The sequence below is a fragment of the Physeter macrocephalus genome, chromosome 20 (assembly GCF_002837175.3).
Source record: "Physeter macrocephalus isolate SW-GA chromosome 20, ASM283717v5, whole genome shotgun sequence".
NCBI lineage: Eukaryota > Metazoa > Chordata > Mammalia > Artiodactyla > Physeteridae > Physeter > Physeter macrocephalus.
Window position 1 is genome coordinate 81849434 of NC_041233.1, and position 20280 is coordinate 81869713.

The 20280-nt window shown below is 47.6% G+C and overlaps 1 protein-coding gene across 6 annotated transcripts in view; it reads left to right on the forward strand.

Annotated features, from left to right (window-relative positions):
• Nucleotides 1-20280, forward strand: part of MGMT (O-6-methylguanine-DNA methyltransferase) — a 351374-nt gene that overhangs the window by 324003 nt on the left and 7091 nt on the right. The gene's annotated exons all lie outside the window — the stretch shown is intronic.

The following is a 20280-nucleotide window of genomic DNA, read 5'->3' on the forward strand; positions in this document are numbered from 1 at the left end:
GGCTTATACCAGACTTACAAAATGTGTCAGAAAGTGCTGCCTCTTTCTCTCTTCTCTGAAAGAGTTCATGTAAAATTTATCTTATTTCTCCTGCAAATATTTGGTAGCATTTGCCAGTGAAGCCCTCTGAGCCTGGAGTTTTCTTTGTGAGAGATCTTTAACTACAGCTGGAATTTTTAAAACTAATGTGAGGCCGTTTACATTTTCTATTTGTTTTGTGTCAGTTATAGTTTTATATTTCAAGGAACTTTTCCACTTTCTATAAGTTATTAAATTTCGGGCATAATGAGGCTCACAATATCCCTTTACTAACCCCTTAATGTACAATGTCTTTTTTTTCATTCCTGATATTAGTATTTCATGTTTCCTTTTTGGTTTTTTCTTGATCAGTCATGCTAGATATTACAGTTTTCTATTACTGCATAATAAATTGCCCCAAAATTTAGTGGCTTAAAACAACAGTGATTTACTGTTTCTCACATTTCCATAGGTTGGCTGGTTATTTCCTCTTCTGGCTCCCTCTGGGCCCGCCCATGTGGCTGCATTTAGCTGGAGGGTCAGTGAGGCTGGAACGTCGGAGTTGGCCTCACTCACATGTTTAGCACTTGACACTGGCCATTGACCGAAGCACCTCAGTTCTTAGTCATGTGCTTCTCATTCTCCTGTAGGTTAGACGAACTTCCTGGTCTCAGGACAGTATTCCAAGAGGGCAAAGCAGAAGTCCCAAGGCCACCTGAAGCCTAAGCTCAGAATGCACATAGTATCACTTCTGCCGCTTTCCATTGACCAAGGCAAAATCACGAGACCAGCCCAGATTTAATACAGTTGAGAAATGTATGGGAGATGTGGCAGAGTTTCATTGCAGAGGAACTTGCCTTCTGTAAAGGAAAAATTTGTGTCAAACAGTCTACCACAAATTACTTTTCTTCCCCTTGTACCATACTATTTCTCCCATCCCAGCATACCTAAAAGGCTTACTCCTAGTTTATTCAAAATCCAGGACCTCCTGAGCTACATCAGCTCCATCTGGATATAAGTACAGATCTCCTCTGGTGTGACACCTCTTCACCCACAGATCTGCAAGCTGACAAACCAAGTTACCCCACAGACAGAACCAGGATGACCACAACAGTCACTCCCATAAAAAACAGGAGGAACATAAGACTCATGGAAATCACTAGTCCTTACCCGTTCTGAGATCCAGATGGCCCAGGTTATCAGAGCCCCTACTTCAGAGGCAGGAGCTATTCCTTGATTAAGGCCACCTCTGCTCCCAGGAGGGATTTCCTAGTTCTTTATTCTCTCCAGTGTCCTCTTGTTCTGCTCTCTAGTGATTCTTTCTTTTCCATCAGAAATGACCCATGTTTGAAGATCAGTAGCGTTCTCTGTCTTCTTTCTGCTCATAGAAATCTGGAGGCCCAGAATCGCCTTTTCAGCTTGAACAGCATCAGCCCCCCTGCCCTTAGTCCAGCTGGCAGTGCTCTTATTAATATAATTCTCTTAAAATTTTTGTAGGTCTCCTATGAGTCTTCTAAGCATTTCCTCTATGCCCCCAGAAGTCACAACTGTAATTCTTTTCAAGACAGACCTCTCCCTACTTTGGACAGGTCAGGATTCTATGAGACAGTACCCCTCAGGTTTTTAGAAGCCCTCTTTCTCTTGCTGAGAGGGTCTGTAAGACTCTTAAACGTGGTCGGAGCTCTTAGAGCCATACCCTTAATTCCGTCTTTACTCGAAGGCCATTTGTTCCTTTAGGAATATTTTGCTGACTGTCGAATCTGAAAATGTGAAATACTTTTATTTTTCAGTCAGTTAGGTAATCCTAATTCTTTTACATTCTCTCTAAATTCTGCTTGCAAACAGCAGGGGTTTTGTTCGGGGATTTTTAAAGCTCATCTCTTCCTTCTGTATCTTATCCTGTACAGCTATAGCAAGCTGATTGGATCTTTCAACAGTCTACCTAGAAATATTTTCCACCGTATTTCTAAGTTCTTTAAATACATTTTCTATTTTCCAAGTTAACTGCTGAAGACGGTCTTGCCCCTTGTCCTGCCACCACCTAATACAAGTCGCCCTTCCTCTGGCTCTGACGGTCATTCCTCGCAGCTCAGAGGGCTCTACTGAGGGTCTCCTCAACACCTGGTCAGCCTTCACCCGCTGCCTAAAATCGGTGCTGCCTGTTTTGGGGTTTTGTTACAGCAGCCCCCTGACCCCGTTCCAGATGTTAATTTCCATTTCAGTTACTACCGCATAACCAAGCATCCAAACACTCAAAGCAGCTATGATTTGCTATTTCACGTTTCTTTGCGTTGGCTGGGCTGGTCTTACTCATGTGGTACATTCAGCTCACGGGCCCTTGAGGCGGGTGCCCAGACTAGCCTGACTCACGTGTCGAGCAGTTGCTGCTTGCTGTGGACTGGGCACCTCTGTTCTCCCCGGTGGCCCCCGGGGCTCCAGAAGGCTGCCTCACGCTGTGGCCTCAGGGCCGTGTATCCGGAAGGCGAGGCAGAGGCTGCACAGGCTGGGGGCTGAGGCTCCCGGGCTCACGCAGCGCCCCTCCCGTCTTGTCACTGGTCCAAGTGATCCCAGGGTGGCTGGTTACAAGAGAAGGGCACCTGGACCCCACGGCTCACGGGCAGTCGTGGCAACGTGACGTCACAGAGGAGCATGGGAGACACCCGCTCACCAAGTGCTTCTTGATCGCACTGATCATTTCAGGGCCTGGTGGATCTCGACATCCTCGTTGTCCCCTTTTCACCCACCGATTCACCCTGTGTGGCTCCACGGCACAGAATGTTCACGAGTGAGGTCGGTTCCAAAGGGGGCCTCCTCCCTGTATGAGCCTCAGAATGGCGAAAACTGGCAACTGATATAGTTCTGCACGGGAACTGCTGCAGCCCTTTTCCCTCCGGGCTTTCGTGTCACGGTGCGGCGGCACCTGGGGGTTTAGGGAACAGGGCGTGTGCTCTTCTCGCATCGCCCAGCAGCTCGCTCGCTCTCACCTCTCTCTCCACTGCCCCCTGTTCCTCCCCAGACCCGTCCCTTCCTTTCTCTTCTCCCTCAGGGAACTATTTAGTACTAACACGTCTGTCAGGGCCCCTTCCCCAGAGTGGGGCTGCAGAGGGAGGAGATCGTGCAGAGTGGCTCCGGCCCACAGGCTCGAGACCAGCGGCCTGGTCCAGCAGTGTGACGGAGGCCCCGTCCACACACCCGGACGCAGCCCGGAGGCCTCTGTCTCCCAAGGCCCCGCTTCCTCTGCACACGCATGGGTGCTCCTATCTTCCTCTGGAGGCTGCGCCCCCGGCCCCCTGGGAGGGCACGGAGCCCGCCGTAGGCACAGGCCCCTGGGCTGAGGGTCCCCCAGCCAGAGGCGGCAGGCCGAGGCCCGGCCAGTCGGCCTTGACCGTCCCGTCTCAGGACTGCGCCGCACGCCCGTTCATCCTTCTTTCTCCCTCCAGCTCCCAATTCATTTCCCCACGTGTTACCAAAGTTGGGGAAAGGTGAGGGGGCGGCTGTGTTCAGAGGCTGCTCGGCTTCCCTGGACTCCACCGGGTTCTGCAAAGCTGCCTACGGGGCTCCATGGGGGAGATGATCCCAAGAAGAGAAAGAGATCACTTTTAATATCGGTCTTTGTCAAGTTCTCTCTCAGCCAAGGGTGAAGTGGGCTCCTCGGCGTCCATGCCCGTCTGTGACGCTGCAGATGAGGCTCGGCCGGGAGCTGGTCCCCTGAGCGCTGACCCTGGAGGGGCTGCCGCCTGCATCGTGAGTCTGAGCCAAGGGGCCCGTGGCCACAGAGCGCTGCCCGGAGCGACGCGCGCCCTCTGCGCTCCCCACGCGCACTCTTCAGGAGCACCTTCACGTGGGCAGCCTCAGGCCTGACCCCTCCAGCACCGGATGCTGCCGTCCGTGGGTTCTGAACACACGTGGCCACAGCTGGGCGGCCCACGCTGATCTGGTCCCCGTGTCTGTGGGAGACACAGCGGGCTCTTACAGCCCAGCAGCCCGGGGGGAAAGCTGCTGTGAAAACAAGGATTTTTCTTAGAAAACATCAATGTCAGAGAAGACAGAGGCTGTGAGAATGTTCCAGAGGAAAGGAGAGTAAGGAGACAGGGCAGCTAACTGTAGTCCCTGCTCCTGGACAGGTCCTTGGTTAGAGGGGAGTGTGGGGAGGGCATTATTGGTCAGTTGAAGTTCTGCATCGATGCTGCAGTTACTGAAGTTGGAAACAGAGCCCTGACCCCTGAGACACACCCTGAGAGTCTGGAATGAACACCCACGATGCGTCCCTCCCAAACGGCTCAGAAAAAATAGGCAGGAGATCAGCAACGATGCTCTCAGCAGGACGTGAATCTGGGCGAAGGATTGGTGGGCGTGCGCTACGTGGTTCTGTTCCGCCAGCTTTCCTGTGGGTTTGAAATTATTTCCAAGCAGAAACTTTTTAGAAAACTGTGTTGTCTTCTGAGGGCCGGCCTGGGTGTCGAGCGAGTGCCCAAGGCAGCCTGAGGGGGCCGGGGGTGGGACCGCAGGGCAGGCAGCTGCCCTCAGGGGGCCGCGTGGCTGAGGGGCCCCAGGGCACCGTTTAGCGCGTGTAGATCTGCAGACCGTCTGAGGCCTTTCCCGGGAAGCCGGGCCCATCCACCAGCGGTGCGCACACACTAACCTCTTCCTTTCCGTTTTACTGGCAAGGCAGTAGCAGGCTATTGAACGGAGTGGGGCAAAGCGTCTTCCTTAAGTGTTCGGAACTGGGGGAGGCCGAACGCCTGCTGTCTCTCCCCATTTGCTCCTAAGCCCTCAGCTACCCTTAACGTTTGGATTGATTCTCCTCTTTGGGCCTGTCTTCAATTTGGTTTCAGGCACTTTCCAATAAGTGCGCGAAGTGCTCTGGGGCTCCGGAGAGGCACTAAAGAAATCAATACGTGTTCATCAGCATCATCGCAGCGGTTACGAGAGCCGGCGTCCCCCGAGCCGGCCCACCTGCGGCGCACGTCCTCCCGGGCTGTCTCCCCGCCGACGGCCGGCCGGTTCCGTCTCCGTGATGGCCAGTGTGGCCTTACCCGTGCCTCGCCCTTAGCGGAGGGCTCCAGCCCTCCGCTCCTGTCCCAGACGCCTTGAGGGTCACGGTCCAGGGTTGCACGTTCGTGTCCTTCCCTTGCTGGCGGGTGTCCAGACGAGAGCCCCCGAGACTTGGCCTGCCCCCCGGAGCCTGCCGTCCCTCGGGGCGGGGGCAGCGGCGCGCTCACGGGGGTCCAGACCCGCTTCGGTCTCCGGAGGTTTACGCCAGTCCTGCCCTACCCGGCTATTTTCTGGCTCCTTTTGAGGAAGGACTGGGGTCCGATTCCATGAATCGTTCGCGTGTGGAAACAAGAACAGTCTTGACACCCGTGCAGCACTTTACAGTTTCCAAAGCTCCTGTGTGGACCTGTGCATCGCACGGAAACTCACAATCTTCCCAAGAGGCGGGTACGCAGACGGAGGCCTCGGCTCTCGGGGCTGAGCCGGGCCGAGCTCCGGGCCCACCTGCCCACCGTGCCCCCAGGCACTGTCCATCCAGACTGCGGGCCGAGGAGGGGCCCCCGAGGGCAGGAGCTCCCCTCGGGCAAGCTGCGTTCCCAGTTGCCCCCGATCAGCAGCGCAGGAAAGGGAGGTGGACTTTCCTCTCCTCTGGCCTTTGTTCGAGCGGGAGAACGAACGAGCCGGGCTGCTTGTGCCCTGCTGCTTTCCTTCAAGTCGCCGGCAGGGCTTTCCCAGCGTGAAGGGGTATCGATTCGCTTGTGATTCAGCGGCGTCCACCGAGCCACCGCCCCGCCCCCCCACCGCAGAGCTCACAGCGGTGGGAGGGCGGGGCTTCCCGTGCGTCCGGCGCCGCGTCCGGTTCCACCCCCGTGACCCACGCCTCCGCCCCCGCAGCTGGGCCCCGCCACCCTGTCCGGGGTGTTAATGGCCCCGAGGGAAGAAGGCGGGTCTGCTGCCCCCACGAGGTGGTGCAGTTTGCTCCGAAGTGCCCGGGGCCCTCCTGCCGCGCCGTCTCCCCCACCCAGGCCCGTGGCTCCCTCACCGGCCCGGCTGTTTCAGGGCTGAGAACTTCCGCTCACCGAGGGCTCGAGCCAGGCCTAGAGAAGGCTCCTGAAGCCGTGCTGGACGTGGCCCCGTGGCAGTGCCCAGGGCCCCCGCCCCGTCCCCTCAGGACCCGCGTGGCCCTCCCGTTGCTCCTGCAGAGGTGTGCACAGCGTCCTGCCTGGCCGCCAGCTGGTTTGTCTATCAGCCTCCGACTCTTCCTGCCCTTCACTTCCAGGTAGCGGGGAAGAGGCAGTGCTTCCCAGCTTCCTCCTGCAGACACCCTGAGATGGACAGTGTCCAGGTGGGTCACCTGGGGGGGTCACCTCTAGGGTGGCAGAGGCCAGTGATCCCAGTAACTGGGGACAAAGCCCGGCCGTGAGACACAGGCCCTGCGCCGGAAATGACAGCGCAGGCCCCGGTGACGGCAGGTGCTGTGCTCGCTGCAGCCCCTGCCGCCGCTCCCGTGCCCCGCGACCTCTGACGTTGTGCGCGTGTGCACAGCCCACGTCTGGCTTCGGGAGGGCCGGTTAGGGGATGCTACTGACGAGACACTTATAAATATTTAATCTTCACATTAAAAATATGGTGCAGAAGAACCATTAGTAGCTGACAGTAAAAAGGCTTTCTCTGCTGATTGTAGGGGCAAAAGAGTAAGAGGGCAGATTTTGAGTGGGCTCAAGGACAGCGCTGTAAGTTGGAAAAACGTAAATGAGTGTTGTTTACAAGGTAGTTACGGCTCAGACCTGTGGTCGGGATCTAAAACTGGCCTGTCGTTTGCTCAGAGTCTGTGCAAAGTACAGACCGTTCATACAAAACAAAATGGATGGTTTATTTATGTCTGGTGCCATTAAGAATGGAGGAGAAAAGTTCGGCCCAAGATAAAAAGCCTTAATCTTGATTTTTCCCTTCCCCCTCTCAAAAAGAATGGATTCCTTGCATTGTAAATTATCCAGCCCTTGTCCTTGGATTGGCAGTTACTTCAGGCTGGTATGGACATTGCATAATCTTAAATATTGATTCTTGTTTGACTAAAAAAAAAAAGCCAAGTCCAAGTGCACCGGGCCCCACCTGTCCACGTGGCCAGGAAATCACCTTCGCCATAGCTCACTTCTAATGGCCTCCATCTTTCCTGACAGCGAGATCCATTCCGATTAGAAAAGTTCTAGGAGAAAAAGCAACGGTTGGGATCACTTTCTCCGTCACAGCAAGTGCCGGGTTGACTCCTGCCCACGTCTGACTCTCAACTGCCCCTCTGAGCTTTCTGGACCGAGCAAACCCCGGACAAGCCAACATCCATCCTCCCCTCCCACGTGAAGTAACCCACGTTGGACTCAGAGCAGCCCTCCCCCGTTGAGGGCTCTGCACACCGCGTGGGGGGAGAGGGGTGCATGCTCGTCCCGCAGAGACACTGAGTGGGTTCAGAGCTGGAGTACAGGCACAGTTTGGCCCCCATGCAGAAGAAATAATGTCCTTTTAGGAAGAAAATAATTTTCGTAAGGCAAAGCTACGTGGTGTGGTGTTTGCAGCTGTACCACCAAGGCCCCCAGGCACCGAGATAATTAGGGCTTGGGTTTTAGAAGAATGAAAAGAATGGTCTTTGTGTAAATCCATTAGAGTTTAAAATGAACCACTTCTCATCCCTGCTGCCGCACCGGCCACTTAGTGCTGGTGGGGAAGCGGCAGACATCACGCCGAGAACCCGCCCCTCCTCCCAGAGCCGGCAGTGCCGCTTCCGTGACCAAATGCAGAAGGAAAACCGAACCGTGAAATACTGCTTCCGTTGGGCAACTTGTGGTCCAGTTTCATGAAACGCAGTTAATTTTTCCCGTCCTCTGCGGCTGCAGGTTTCATCGTCTGTCACCTAAGCAGTCAGCTCTGCGTACCTGTCAGGGCCGTCAGAGGCAGGAGATCTGTTGACCCATTTCTTCAGTTTGATGCTTAAAAGGCCTTCCTCTGAAGAGTCTTCTAGCTACTCCAGCTGTCGCTGGCATTACATCCAGGACCATGGGTGCTTGCGATGGGATTGCATGTTCAGGTGGGGCGAGGGGCCCTGGTGTCGCCACGATGCCGGCAACTGTCTTCCCGCCAGGTCTGGGGCCCCTCGCAGGCTGGGCTGGCCTTCCTCGTGTTCGAAGCTTTAGCCCCTCAGTGCTGACGGACGTGAGGCCCGAGAAGCGGTGTTGGCTCGCCTGCGGGTGAGTACGTGTAGGCACAGGACACGGTCACTGCTGGAGAGAACAGTGTGGCAGTTTCTCACAAAGCTGAACCTTCTCTTGCCATGTGATCCAGCAGTCACGCCCTCTGCTCGTTACCCAAAGAGCTGAAAACTTGTGTCCGCACAGAAACCTGCCTGGGAATGTTCATAACAGCTTTACCCATAACTGCCGAAACTCAGAAGCAACCAAGGTTAGGTGAATGGCTTAGTAAACTGTGGTGCATCCAGACGGTGCCATGTTATTCAGCGCTGAAAAGAAATGAGCTCTCAAGAGATGACTAGATGTGGAGAAGACTTCAGTGCATATTCAAAGTGAAAGGAGCCAATCTGTAAAGGCTACTTATTGCGTGATTCCACCTATGTGACATTTTGGAAAAGGCAAAACTATGGAGACAGTAAAAAGACCAGTGGTTGCCGGGGACTGGGGAGAGAGAAGGGGCGAATAGAATAGGCAGGGCACAGAGGATTTTTAGGGCAGCGAAACTGTTCTCTGTGATGGTGGCTGCATGTCATTGTACACTTGTCCAAATCCATCAAATGGACGACACCAAAGTGAACCCTAACGTAAACTCTGCACTTTGGGTGACCATGATGTGTCAGTGGAGGTTCATTAATTCTAACAGAATGTACCACTCCAGTGGGGGTGTGCATTACGGGAGAGGCTGTGCTTGTGTAGGGAGCATCTCTGTACCTCCCGCTCAATTTTGCTGTGAACCTAAAACTGATATTTTTTTTAAATAGCCGATTCAAAACACACGCCATTCCCTGCAGGCACTGTCCTACCCTGGCCATGGCCTCCAGTGCTTTAGCTGGCAAATACGCCTCCCAGGAGGCTGGTCACCTTGGCTAGAGCCCCCACTCTCCTTCCTTCCCAGCCGGTGACCAAGCACATCTTCAGGTCGACGCGTAAAGACGAGAGGAGGTGGATGGGGAGTGTGGCTGTGGTCCCTTCCTAGTGGACAAGGCCGGTTTGTGGGGCCGGAGCCCCACGCTCCCTCTGAGCTGGTCCCTGCATCACAAGGCACGTCCAGGGTGTGTCCAGCAGGGCCAGAGAGGCCCGCCTTCGTGTGATTTTTACCTCCACCGCACCTGTCTTTCCATCAGGGCAGAGCCTTCCCGGATTTAGCAGAAGGTTGACCCTCTGCTGTGGTGTTCAGCGCTCACGTGCTCTGTGTTGCCCGCTTATGTGTCTTGTTTAGGACAGATTGGAAGAGGCGGGCTCGGCATGGACAGCCAAGGCCGTCTTCAAGGCCTGCTTGATTTGTTGAGGTTCCCCTGAGGCTGTATTCTTTCTTCAGACTATTGGTGTCTGAACCAGATCATGGCAAACGCTGGTCTGGGAAAATCAGGCGTCAGTGGCCTCACAGAAGGGAGGATCCTGGACAACTCTTCTTTGCAGGATGTGCTGTTTGAAGCCCCGTGCTCTGACCACGTGAACCACCTTCCAGCCCAGTTCCAAACCAGCTACTCAGGAGCGGCCACACGCCCAGCCAGGAGGCGCCATCTAGATGCTGAAAAGTAGACGCGGGTGCCTGAGGCGCTGCCGTCTCCTGCCTGGGTGGCCAGCAGGCCCTGCACCTTTCCCGGTACAGAGACGCCCCGCAAGTGGATGGTGGACAGTGGTGATGGGACCACTACCCAGAAGACTCCACCAGAAGCAGGAGGGAGCTATCAAAGTACTAGGATAAAAACATAAGAACAATTTGCTTGTAAATCCTAGGACGGAGAATATCATCAGAAGCAAAGAACCAGAAACCATAAAGGAAAAGATTGACTTACAGGCGGCTGGGGCAGGGACAAGGAGGGAGAGAAGCCCAGAGCAAAGCCGATGACTTAGAGAAGGTATTTGGGACATATAAATAGGCAGAGAGGTAAGAGCCATAAATACAAAGAGCTCCTGCAAGTTAATAAGAAACAGACAACGCAATTGAAAAAATGAGCAAATGATATGAACAGGCACTTCACAGAAGAAATACAAACGGTGCACAAATGTATGAAAATATACTAAACCTACTAGTAACTAGAACAATGCCATTAAAGCAGTAAGGTAACATTGTTACCAATTGTATTAGCAAAAATTTTGACTGATAACAGCTTCCCTGGAATACAAGTCTGTCAGAAGCAGTAAATGTTTGTCTCTGATTCACAGCTATATTCCTAGCACCTAGAACAGTGCCAGGCACCTAATAGGCATGCAGTAAATTTTAAAAAAAATTTTAATTGCTAAAATATACATAACATTTACCATTTTAACCATTTTCTAAGAGTACAGTTCAGTGGCAGTCAACATTCACATTGTCGTGCAACCTTCACCACTATCCATCTCCGGACTTTGTCATCTTGCAAACCTGGAACTCTGTCCCCGTTAAACACTGACTCCTCTTTCCCCTCCCCAGCCCCTGGCCCCATCATCTACTTTCTGTTTCGATAAATTTGACTAATCTGGGTTCCTCATATAAGTGGAATCATAAACTATTTGTCCTTTTATGACAATAAATATTTTTAAATGCAGGTAGGAATGAATTATTTATTATGGGTGAAGGTGTGGTGAAATAGATATTTTCGGTTTCCTTCCATTTTTTCCAGTTTTATTGAGGTATAATTGACATACAGTGTTGTGTAAGTTTAAGGTGTATACCCATGATTTGATAAATGTATATGTTGTGAAATACTACCACAGTGAGTTTAGTTAACACCTATCACTTCACACAGTCACAAAAAATATTTTTTCCTTATGATGCGAACTTTTAAGATCTAGTCTCTTAGCAGCTTTCACATTTACAAAATGGTTGTGTCAGCCACAGTCGACATGTTGTACATTACATCCCCAGAACTTGTCTCATAGCTTACAAAATGGAAGTTTGTACCATTTGACCACCTTCATCCAATTCCCCCAGCCGTCCACCTCTGGCAAGCACAAATCTGCTCCGTTTCTATGAGTTTGGTCACATCTAAGGGAGATCATACAGTATTTGTCTTTCTCTGTCTGACTTATTTCACTTAGCGTTAAGGCCCTCAAGGTCCATCCATATTGTCACAAAGGGCAGGATTTCCTTATTTTTTATGGCTGAATAGTTCCATTATTCCATTATATATTTATACTGGATTACTGTAATGAAATACTAGTATTCCGTTATATCTAGCTTACATTTCCATTTTATGTATATTCGTTATATATATGTATGTATGTATCTCACATTCCCATGTATATGTGTTTTTCCCATTATGTTCTGAATTTGTTCACCTGTCGTTGGACACTTTTACCTTGTTCCCAGGTCTTGGCTCTTGTAAATAATGTGGCAGTGAACATGGGAGTGCAGATGTCTCTTCAGAACAATGACTTCTTTTCCTTTAGATATGTATCCAGAAGTGGAAATGCTAGATCATATGGTAGCTCTATTTTTAATTCTTTGAGGAACCTCCATACTGTTCTCCATAGTGGCTGCACCAGTTTACATTCCCACCAACAGTGCTCAAGGGTTCCCATCTCTCCACATCCTCACCAGCATTTGTTATCGCCTGTCTTTTTGATGATGGCCACTCTGAGAGGTGTGAGGGGACACCTCATTGTGGTTTTGATTTGCATTTTCCTGATGATTAGTAGTGTTGAGCATCTTTTCACGTATCTGTCAGCCATTTGAATATTTTCTTTGGAAAAATGTCTGTTTAACTCCTTGGTCCATGTTTTAATTGGATTACTTGGGAGGGGGCTGCTATAGAGTTTTATGAATTCCTCATATATTTTGGATATTAACCCTTTATCAGATGTGTTTGCAAACATTTTCTTCCATTCCATAGGTTGTCTTTTCACTTTGTTGATGATTTCTTTTGATGTACAGAAGCTTTTTAGTTTGATGTAGTCCCACTTGTTTATTTTTTATTTTGTTGCTTGTGCTTTAGGTGTCATATCCAAAAAATCGTTGCCAACACCCATGTCAAGGAAATTTTCCATATGTTTTCTTCTAGGAGTTTTATGGTTTCTGGTCTTACATTTAAGTCTTCAATGCATTTTGAGTTAATTTTTGTGAGTGGTATAATTTAGAGGTCTAGTTTCATTCTTTTACATGAGAATTTCCAGTTTTCCAGCACCATTTATTGGAGAGGCTGTCTTTTCCCCATCATATATTCTTAGGTCCTTTCTCATACATTAATTGACCATACATGCATGGGTTTATTTCTGGGCTGTCTATGCTGCTCCATTGATGTCTGTGTTTGTTTTTAGTGCCATTACCATACTCTTTTGATTACTATGGCTTTGTAATATAGTTTGAAATCAGGGCACGTGGTACCTCCAGCTTTGTTCTTCTTTCTCAAGACTGCTTGGCTATTTGAGGTCTTTTATCCGTACACATTTTAGGATTTTTTTTTCTATTTCTGTAAAAAAAAAAAATTTTTAAATGCCATTGAAATCTTGATAGTGACATTTAACCTATAGATGGCTTTGGGTAGTATGGACATTTTAACAATATTAATTCTTCCAATGCATGAACACAGGATATTTTCCCACCTATTTATGTCTTCTTCACTTTCATCAATATCTTAATAGCTTTCAGTGTAGAGATCTTTCACCTCCTTGGTTTCATTTATTCCTATGTATTTTATTGGTTTTGATGCTATTGTAAATGAGATTGTTTTATTATTTATTTTTCAAATAATTCATTGTTAGTTTACAGAAATGCTACTAATTATTATGTGTTGATTTTGTAGTCTGCAATTTTACGGAATTTGTTGATTAGCTCTAACAGATTTTCAGTGGGGTCTTTAGGGTTTCCTATGTATAAAATCATGTCATCTGCAAATAGAGACATTTTTACTTCCTTTTTTTTTTTTTTTCCCCAATTCTGATGCCTTGTTTCTTTTTCTTGCCTGATTGCTGTGGCCTGGACTTCCAGAAATAGATATTTTCTTATGTGTTGGTGATTGAGAGTATTTGGCAATACCTATCCAGATTTAAAGTTCATTTAAAAAGTGAACCAACAGCACCACTTCAGGGACTGCTCCATGCAGAAATACTGATTTATGCACAAAGACATAAATACAAGAATGTCTCTGTTAGTTTTTTATGTAAACTTGTTATTGAAGTATAACGTCATTACTAAGAAACTCAAGGACCATAAGCATTGAGCTCTGTGGCTTTGTACGAAGTAAACGTAGCAGAATCCCTTGTACTACCCCACCCAAGCGAACCTCAGTTCTGACCTTTCACACCACTGAGTCACATTTTGCCCTTTCAAACTTTATATGGATGGACATCAGATGATGTGTTCTTTTTTGTGCCTGGCTTCTTTCAATTGACATGACGTTAGTGAGAGTCATCCAAGTGAATGCATTTAGTGATGGAAGATTTATTCTCATTGTTGTATAGAATATTTATATTGTATGAACGTGCCACAATTTTACTTACTCATTTTGCTCTTGAAGAAGGTGTTTCCAGTTTGGGGCTATTAAAAATAGTGCTGCTCAGGGAAATCTCGGGAGGCGATGGATACCTTGATTATAGTGATGGTTTCACAGACACGTGCATATATCCAAACTCATCAAATTGTGTACATTAAATGTGTGCATATTTTGTATATCAATTATACCTCAGTAAAGGTGTTAAAATAGTGCTGCTGTTAACATTGCTGTTGGTGTGTTTTAGTGAGTGTGTGTGCACATTGCTGTGGGCGTATGCCTAGCAGTGGGGTTGCTGAGTTGTGATGTTCAGTGTTCAGTAGATAAGTGTCTACTCTAGTATGTGTACCAATTTACACTCCCGCCAGCAGTGCGTAAGAGTTCCCACTGATACACGTATTCCCCAAAGCAAGACATTTTCTGTACTTTCATAATTAGCCATTCTGGTGGAGGTGTAGTAGTATCACTTTGTGGTTTAATTTTCTTTTTCCTGATGGTTAATGAAGTTTAGCATCTTTTTTATATTTATTGGCCGTGTGAATATCCAGTTTTTGTGAATTGCCTTTTCAGGTCTTCTGTCCATTTTTCTATTAAGCCATCTGCTTCTACTTACTGATGTCCTTTATATTCTGATATGAGTTCTTTGTCAGTTATATATCTTGCAGATATCTTCTCCCACTCTGTGGCTTGCCTTTTTATTCTGTTAAAGGTATCATTTTGAAGAATAGAATTTCTTAATTTTAATGTAGTCAAATTTATCAATTTTTTATTTTATGGTTGAAGGTTTTGTGTCCTGCTTAGTATACCTCTGCTTGTCACAAGTTTATAAAGATATTCTCCTGTGTTTTCATATAAAAATGCTATTGTTTTGTCTTTCACATTTAGCTACAGATCTGTGTGGACTTGATTTTTGTGTGGTGTCTGAGGTAGGGGGTCAAGGTTTATTTTGTTTGGGAGACAGAGCCAGTTGACTCAGTACCACATGTTGACCCAACCTCACTTTGTCACATGGGTGGTTCTGTTTCTGGACTTTTGATGTATCCTTGCACTAATAACACACTGCATCAGTTATTAGTTTTAAAATAAGCCTTGATAGCTGATGGTCTAAGTTTGCCATTTTTATGTTCCTTCAAGATTACCTTGATTATCCTTGACCCTTTGCATGTCTGAATAAATTTTATAATCAGCTTGTTAATTTCCACAAGAGTACACCTGCTGATATTTTTATTGTGTTTAATCTACAGATGAATTTTGGGAGAATTTACCTCTCTATACTACTGAGTTTTTTTAAACCCATGAATATAGTATATCCCTGTAATTATTTAGACTTTTTAATCTTTTCTCCATTACGTTTTGTGGTTTTCAGTGTACCAGTTTTGAACAACTTTTTAAAAATAATACCTTTAAGTTGTTTTCATTGTATACTTTTTGTTGCTATAGCATTGCTTTCAGTAGCAAAGAACAGGAACCTTTTCAGCAGGGGGCTGGTTAAATAGATGTGCTTTCATCTCCACAGTAGAGTTCTCTTCAGCCACTGGAAAGAACGGGGTGGATCTCTGTGTGCACCGTCAGGGAATGTTATTGAGGGAATGCGATGCAGAGCAATATAAAAATGATGTCCGCCTGCCGATGCAGGGGACACGGGTTCGCGCCCCGGTACGGGAGGATCCCACATGCCGCGGAGCGGCTGGGCCCGTGAGCTGTGGCCGTTGAGCCTGTGCGTCCGGAGCCTGTGCTCTGCAACGGGAGAGTCCACAGCAGTGAGAGGCCCACGTACCGCAAAAAAAAAAAAAGAAAAAAAAAAAATGATGATCCGTGTTAGGGTTTTTGTTTTTGTTGTTGTTTTTTTAATTACATGGAAATGTCTATTTCTAAAGTCCTTAGAACAAGGTCTAGAAAAGAGTGACAGCCCATTGGTAAAAATGTATCTACTTGGCAGGAGGAGAGGTTTAGGCAAAGCTGGGATAAAGGAGGATTAACCTTGTCTTCGCAACCCATGTTCATTGCTTTTATTTTCACAATAAGCCTGGATTACAAGAAAGCAAGAAAAAATGGATTATTATCTACTTAATGCCTGTCTCGCGTTGTCCCAGGCCCTGGACCACAGTGAGGCCTCCACAAACTCTGGGGCCCAGTTGGCCCCAGGGAGGCTGTAGGTCTGACTCAGGAGTTCTTTTCTTGTTGTTCTGTTACTTTGAAGAGTGTATATTATAAACTAACACAAAACCTGTGTGCTATGGAGCAAAACTCTACTAGATAATGAAGAAAACTGAATTCTCAGCAGGCCAACATGGACCCATATTAAATCACATATCCTGCGCATAGAAGCAGGTGCCTCAGTCCAGGGGTCCTTTCTCTTTTCTGTGCCGTGGACCCCTGTGTCAGCCTGGCAAAACCCCTACACCCCTTTCTCAGAACTATGTTTTTAAATGCATAAAATAAAACACATACGGTTACAAAGAAAATTAATTCTACTGAATAGTTATCAAAATTTAAAAAAAATCAAATCTGTGATATTGTTATATAAGTGCTTCTTCAATATTAAATAACAAGATCTAACGATGGGTCTGTTAATTATTACCAGAATTCTGAAGTCATGATAACCATAAACAGTCTTTCAACATCTCTGCAAAAAGTCCCTGGAACTGCTAAAATGACTGTGGTTTGTCGCCTATATTTATAATGGAAGGAAATGCTAAACTTTGTGGAAGTTAGTGGAAGTAAAGATGTGATTTGTTTCCTGTTCAAGTTCATGGGCCCCCACCGAGGTTGAAGATATGCTAGAGAATACTGTGTCCTTGAAAGTTTGGTTTACAAAAGCTGGGGCGCTGGGGCTGCAGCAGTAATCCAAGCAGACAAGCCTCCTCCTCGAGGCTTGTGGTCTGGTGGGTGACAATACACAAGTTAATTAAGTAAAGCCTATACTTCAGTGAATGGTGTAAGTGCCAAGGGGAAAGATTAAATAAAAGGGAGGGGGGGAGGCATGTGGGTGATGGTTGGGGTGGGGTGTCAATTTTAGATGGGGCAGCAGGGACCCCTCCCTGGGGATGGGGGCAAGACCTCAGTGAGGGGAGCAGAGCAGATGCTTTTGCAGAAGAGAGTTCCAGGGAGAGGGAACAGCAGGTGTGAAGCCTCAGACAGGCGTTCATGTTCAAGGGATGTTCGGTAGTGAGTCCCCTGGATCTCGGGCAGCTGGAGAGGGAGTGGGGCGTGACGGGTGGCGTGGCTGACTGTGTGTCCTCGTGGCACTGGAAGGGGACCCCTGCAGTGAAGGTGGTCTGCCTTTACTGTTACAGGGCCCTCTGGCTGCTGTGCCGAAGGAGAGCTGGGACGGGGGGAGAAGCAGCGGGACTGGTTAGGAGGCCAACCTTGAACAAGGGAAGCGCTGACGCGGCTCAGACCAGGGTGGCAGGAGTGGGATCAGTTGAGGTTCCTGATATCCATCTTAACGGGACAAGTTCTAAAGAAATCTGAGAAACGGGGCCATGAGGTTTAAAAAAGTAGGACTGAGCATTCTGGAATGTTTGGAACCTATTGAAACAGTTTTTAAAAACTGGCCTTGGGCTTCCCTGGTGGCGCAGTGGTTGCGCGTCCGCCTGCCGATGCGGGGGACGCGGGTTCGCGCCCCGGTCCGGGAGGATCCCGCGTGCCGCGGAGCGGCTGGGCCCGTGAGCCGTGGCCGCTGAGCCTGCGCGTCCGGAGCCCGTGCTCCGCAACGGGAGAGGCCACGGCGGTGAGAGGTCCGCGTACCGCAAAAAAAAAATATAAAAGAATAAAAATAAAATAATAAAAACTGTCCTTAAAGGAATTTTCTTTTTTCCTTTAAGAAAAATCTAACTTAGGAATGACCCCGTATGAGGCACCCTGTGTATGCGTGCTTTGCAAGCAGCTTTGAGAGGAACAAACCAAGCGGAATGTAGGCCAGGGCTGGGGCAGACCATCCCACCTCGGCCGTGGAGGGCCAGACTGGGGCGGGCAGGGACCTGGACCCGCATGCCTCACCCCAGGCAGGAGTCGAGGGCCGTGATCTTGACTTCCGTGGCCTGGAGATGCTGAGTAGGGTCCTATGTGACTGCCTCCCCTTCTAAGGTGTGTGGACTCCAAGCGGCCCCTCCCGGGGAGCAGACAGGTGGGAGGGACCCTTGCCCCACACAGGGGGAAGACCGCAAGGAATCCAGTGGTTCCCGTGCGCTGACCTGGGACTTGAATCCTAGCAGCTTTCTCCAGGAAATACAGTTTCCCCAGAAAACCAAAAACCTTAAGAGTAGTTCTCCATGGAAAGCAATACTGGGTTTCTTTTTGATGCTTTGATAAAACCACAAGACTTTTTTATAACAATTTATTGAGAAGTAATTCACATACTATACAATTCGCCCATTTAAAATGTACAATCCAATGGTTTTTAGTATATTCACAGATATGAACAACCATCACCCCAGTCAATCTTAGAATATTTGTATCATCTCAGAAAGAAACCCACCCCGCCATGTCTCTTTTAACTATCATCCCCTAACCCCTCATGTTCTGCAGGTCTAAACAATCACTGATCTATTTTCTGTCTGTGTATTTGCCTATTCTGGACATTTCCTGTAAATAGAAACATATAACGTGTTTTTTTGTGACTGGCTTCCTTCACTTAGCATAATGTTTTCAAAGTTCATCCATGTTGTAGCATGTGTCAGCACTTCATTCCCTTTATGGCATGCTGAATAATATTTCATTGTATGACTATACCAAATTTTAAAAATCCATTCGTAACTGACATCGGGTTATTTATACCTTTTGGCTGTTATGAATAATGCTGCTAGGAATGTTCACGTGCAAGTTTCTGCATGAATGTATTTTCGTTTCTCTTGGGTGTGTCTCTAGGAGTGGAAATACTGGTAACTCTGGTTTTAACCATTTGAGAAACCTCTGGACTGTTTAAAGTGGCTGCACCATCTCCTACCAGCAGTTATATGAGGGTTCTCCTTTCTCCACATCCTCGTCAACACTTGTGTCTGTCTGACTTTTTCATTATAGCTATCCCAGTGGGTGTGAAGTGGGATCTTATTATGGTTTTGATTTGCATTTCCCTGATGACTGGTGGTGTTGAGCATCTTTTCATGTGTTTATTGGCCATCTGTATATTTTCTTTGAAGCAATGTCTATTCAGATCGTTTGCCCATTTTTAAATTGAGTCATTTGTCTTATTATTATTTGTAAGTGTAAATGTTCTTTCTGTATTCTAGATACAAGTCCCTTATCAGATACATGATTTTCAAGTATTGATAGTTTCTCCCATTCTGTGGGTTGTCTTTTTACTTTCTTGATAGTGTCTTTTGAAACATAGGTGTTTTTAGTTTTGATAAAGTCTGTTTTATCCATTTTTTTTTCTTTTGTGACTCATGCTTTTGATGTCACATCTAAGATGTGTCACATCTATTGTGTCTTGTACAGTTGCCAAATTCGTGTCACATTCATTGTCAAATGAAGATACTCCTGTGTTTTCTTCTAAGAGTTTTATAGTTTTAGCTCTTACCTTTAGGTCTTTGCTCCATTTTGACTTAATTTTTGTATATGGTGTGAGGTAAGAGTCCAATTTCATTCTTCCACTTTGTGGCTCTCCTGTTGACCATTTGTTGAAGAGACTATGCTTTTCACATTGAATCGTCTTGGCACCCTTGCTGAAAATCAGTTGGCCATAGATATGTAGGATTATTTCTGGAGTCTCAATTCTCTTCCATTGTTCTGTATGTCTAGCCTATGGCAGCACCATACTGTCTTGATTTCTGTTTCTTTGTAGTAAGTTTTAAAATAGGAAAGTGGGAGTCTTCCAACTTTGTTCTTCTTTTGCAAGATGGTTGGCTGTTTTGGGTCCTGTGCAATCAATACCATATGAACTTCAGGATCACCTTGTCAGTTTCTGTGAAGAAGCCAGCTGTGATTCTGAAAGGGGTTCCACTGAATCTGTAAATTAATTAAGGAGAATTGTCATCTTAACAGTATTGTCTCCTAGTCCATGGACATGGGATGCTTTCCATTTATTTAGATCTTTTTAAATTTCTTTCAGTGATAAAGACCTTTCATAAGCCTTTTTGAAGGTATCTCGAGTGCTTCTGGACAGCTGATCTTTCCGGAGTGCCTGCTCTACCAACTGCCTGCAAGAGCGGGTACAAAGTTCCAGGTCTCTACCTTGTCTGTGGCGTTGATGCAGACTGCGGTGAACAAACCCGAGGAGTTAGATGGAAGGGAATGGGTTTGGCTTTTGTTTCAACCTTTAAAGGCCCTCCTGCCTCCTGCAAGTCCCAGCCCTCACCAGCCACCCAGACAGATGGCTTCTCATCACTCCATCTTATTGCTATTTCAGTTCAGAAGTCCTGAGAGTTCTCTTGACTTTGGTTTTAACACTGCCTCTTCCCTTTGTCCCTGAAACCATTCCTCTCTTTCTCACGGCTGGGGAGTCATCGTATCTTAGGGTCCCCAGCCATCCTGGTTTGCACTTTCACGTGTGTGAGGGGGGAGTCACTTCATTTACCGTGTGCATATCCACACACTCAGCACAACTCATGGAAAAGACCACCCTTCCCATTGCACTGCAGTGTCACTTTTGTTACAAATCAGATGACCACGTA